This window comes from Trachymyrmex cornetzi, unplaced genomic scaffold (genome assembly GCF_001594075.2).
Source record: "Trachymyrmex cornetzi isolate Tcor2-1 unplaced genomic scaffold, Tcor1.1 scaffold455, whole genome shotgun sequence".
Lineage (NCBI taxonomy): Eukaryota > Metazoa > Arthropoda > Insecta > Hymenoptera > Formicidae > Trachymyrmex > Trachymyrmex cornetzi.
The window spans coordinates 85,703-89,710 of NW_017299345.1; the positions used below are offsets into that span (position 1 = coordinate 85,703).

At 36.3% G+C, this 4,008-nt stretch overlaps 1 pseudogene; it reads right to left on the reverse strand.

Moving 5' to 3' along the window:
* Window positions 1–352: 352 nt before the first annotated feature.
* LOC108764862 (putative uncharacterized protein FLJ37770) lies at window positions 353–851 on the reverse strand (annotated as a pseudogene).
* Window positions 852–4,008: the final 3,157 nt, after the last annotated feature.

A 4,008-nucleotide genomic window follows, 5' to 3' on the forward strand; every position in this document is an offset into this window, starting at 1 on the left:
AGCAAATCTCCGTCCTTTCATGGGTCTTTTCAGTTTTGGGAACAAGAAAAAGTCGCAGGGGGCCAAGTCCGGTGAATACGGTGGCTGAGGCATGATTACGGTGTTGTTTTTGACCAAAAAATCACGAACAAGAACGACGTGTGAGCTGGCGCATTATCGTGGTGCAATATCCATTACTGGTTGTTCCACAATTCCGGGCGTTTTTTTCGTATTGCTTCACGCAAACGGCGCATAACTTCAAGGTAATATTCCTTATTGACCGTACGACCTTGTGGCAAGAACTCACGATGCACCACGCCATTGTAATCGAAGAAAACAGTGAGCAAAACCTTCACATTTGACCTAACTTGACCTAATTTGACCTAACACCGGGTGCTTTTTTCGATCTTGGCTCTTCTGGCCGCTTCCATTGGGATGATTGGGCTTTGGTTTCGACGTCACATCCATATACCCATGTTTCGTCACCAGTTATGACCCTTTTGAGCAAATCTGGATTGTCGTTGACGTCATTCAACAGCTCCCGAGCGATGTTCATGCGGCAGTTCTTTTGGTCAAAATTTAGCAATTTCGGAACAAACTTCGCTGCCACACGTTTCATGCCCAAAACATCCGAAAAAATTGCATGGCATGAGCCAATCGATATGCCGATATCCTCAGCAACTTCTCTAATAGTGATTCGACGATTCTCCATAACAATTTTCTTCACTTCGACTTTTTCATCGGTTGTTGACGTGCTGGGGCGTCCAGGGCGGGCATCGTCATTAACATCTCGGCTTTCTGTGAAGAACTTATACCACTTATAAACATTTTTTTTTACTCAAAGTAGACTCGCCAAATGCCGCAGTCAACATTTCAAGTACGTTAGAGCACTGTATTTGATTTTTCACACAAAATTTAACACAGATTCTCTGATCCATTTTTTTCGATAGCAAAAAATCGCCAAGCACACCAAAACCTTTATATCTGTGAAAAATAAACTAGACATGCAAAACAGCCGATAATCTCAACATATGTTGGAGTGTACCAACATAATAAAAAAAAAATTTTAGAATCGAATGTACGTAGCCCGCGAAATTTGAAAAGTCACCTTTTTTTTTAACACACCTCGTACTATACATAAATACAGTGAGAATTATATAAATAAATACCCCATATAGCACAAAAGCTTACAGCAACATTGTTGTAACATTTTCAATGTTACTACAATATTACTGGAATGTTGCAATGTTACTGCAATATTGCTAGAATGATCTGTGCTATATAGAGATTTAATATTATGGGTTTTAAATTATTTTGTGTTAAATCCACTCTATGTTGATATTTATTGCACACTCACAGAGAATTATATACCGCATGATATGTTAAAAATCCACATATATATTTTTCAGGGTATATAAGTAAGTAGGCAAAAAATCAAAGCTTATTCATAATCACTTTCGACATATAGCGTTTAGTTGCGTAATCGCTGTATACGTGCTCGAAGTTTTCACCGTTGCAATCTTTCACACAATCGATCGGCAACTAGACTGAATAATTAAATCGCGCCACCATCGCGCGTCATGTGATTGATCTCTCCACTCGTCCCGGCGGGTAGATGATAGAAATTGTTTACGCATCTCTCTTGTTGATTTATTGCGAAAGTTGCGAGTGAATCGCGTCGTTTTGCCGGTCGATGCGGCGCCCGGCCCGCGTTTTGTTTCGCATGCCGGAAGTGGCGCCACAAATGTGCGGGATCGTGGTGGATTCTACAGAGAACTGATAACTTCGTGATATATCTGCACGCAGATGCGATATCAAGGGGACTGAAACAACGCCGGTCGTCCATTTTCAAAATAGACAGAAGTCCTGGCGATTTTGCGTAGGTATATGCACCGGGGTCAATAAAATGAGAACGCAGCCGGCGAGAACGTTGTATTTCATTTTAAATCACGCGCACTTTAAAACGGTAAAAATGAGGATATTTGTTGAATCAAGGTATAATGAACCATGTAAATTTTAATGAGCAAGACCGACAGCTATGTCGGTCGTTATGTATTTTTAGAAAAATCTGCTTGATAATATTTTGGGATTTTAGGTCTCTTTTAGTTGTTAATTGACTAAATATAATTTAGTTTTTGTTATCATTGCTCGGTAAGATAGTCTCTTTGTATCCTTTGATTGTTGTCTTTCCCGTTTGTTACACATCATAAATGTTATTTACCAATCTATATAAATGTATAATTCGAGCGAGTTACTGTTGGAAGATTCATACGATTGTTCTTTGTTATATGAGTCGACAAAAATGTACCACGTATTCAAAATTGATTGTTTAATTAGATCTGACTTACTGAAATTTATTGTAGTTGACTGCGGTGTTTTTTATAATTTTAATTAATGGATATGATACACATTATACATAAGTATTACCGTTTGTTCTTGGCCTTACGGGTGAGTCTTATTCATTGGTAGTTACAATTTTATTGGAGATTTTTGGTATTGTTCATTTCTATTTATAGAACTACATCCTCGAACGTTGCCAATTGCTTTTTCAATCTGTTGTCACGTATTGTTGATGGAAGGAGTGATCACTCTCGTGGAGCCAAGTAATGATCGATAATCAATATTAATTTTAAGTCTAAGATGCACTGATGATGGCTCGAATGGATGCCGAAACGTATGGATGCTAATTAATTAATAAACTTATTCATCGCAAAACGATCAGCGACTATACTCTCATTAGCATTTAGTTGTTAATTGACTAAATATAATTTCTTAGAATAGCGTGTATCCTCGAGAAGGAAGTCGGTAATTATATGCGGAAGGCCCGGCGATAGTTCGGAAAGGATTAAGTATAAGAATATCGAACGGCACAATTATGATAGACTCTTTGTTTAATTTAACTCAGACTATTCGTCTACACGTCCGATCCCTCCGAAGTTTCACAGCAGAGTTCCTTGTTCTCTCGCGCCGGAGTCTCGCATGACCCCCTGATTTATTTTTCTCGAATCTTCTAGAAGTCTTTTATTTCTATTGTTCTACATGTTTTTTGTTTATTCTCTTGTCTTTCCGACGCTGTTATGATTTCTGATTTTAACGTTATTTTTAAATGATTTATAATCTAACTGTTTTCTTGAATTTTCGCTATCTGATACAATTTAATATATCACGGCTAATCGCTTACTCGACAGAGGCATTTAAATGCCTCAGCTGATTCGCTTCGCCTGTGCGTTTGTGTGCACAGTCAATATTGTTCTCGGCGTGCCTTACTTTCAATGCTACGCCTTTAAATTACTTGTCGTGGCGATATTTGACGCCACGATATGTACCTATATCTTCATTTTGTGTTACTGACTAATGATTCATCCATTTTGTAATTTAAATGTCTATACTGATTGTATATAAGATGAGTACTATTCTATCCAAAAATAAAACAAAATGCACGTTATCATCGTCAGATGAAAGGTTCAACTTACCGAATCTACGAAATTATAAATCATTTAATTATGTAAGAAATAAAATATTTAGCAGTTGATTAAATTTCGACAACAACATGTGTTGATTAAATTATTGATTAAATTAAATTTAAAATTAAAAGATATAGACTCAAAAGATTAACAAATCAAAAGTGGATACAAAAAGGACCTGTAAACTGATTGAAATGGAATGCATTTTAATCAATAAATTTAACAAATCAAAACTGAATATTAAAAGGACTAAAAAAAACTAAGCTGGGTGACTTTTTGTATATTTAATTTGCCAAATTAAAGTTATTGATTAAAAAATGTAATACATTTCAATTGGTTTACGTATCCTTGAAGTCCTTGTTTGCGAGAAAGAAACGAAGAGAAAGAAAAAGCGGATCTGGAAAAATGACTGTTAAAAAATTCATAGAGAGTTGTTAATCCGCTTAATCTCTCTCTTACGCGAATTATTTGAAATTTACTTATTGCCACATATAGCGTTTCCTCTCTTCGTCAATAACATAAGCTTAAGCCTATCAGCATTAGCAATTTATGTTTTAGACATTCA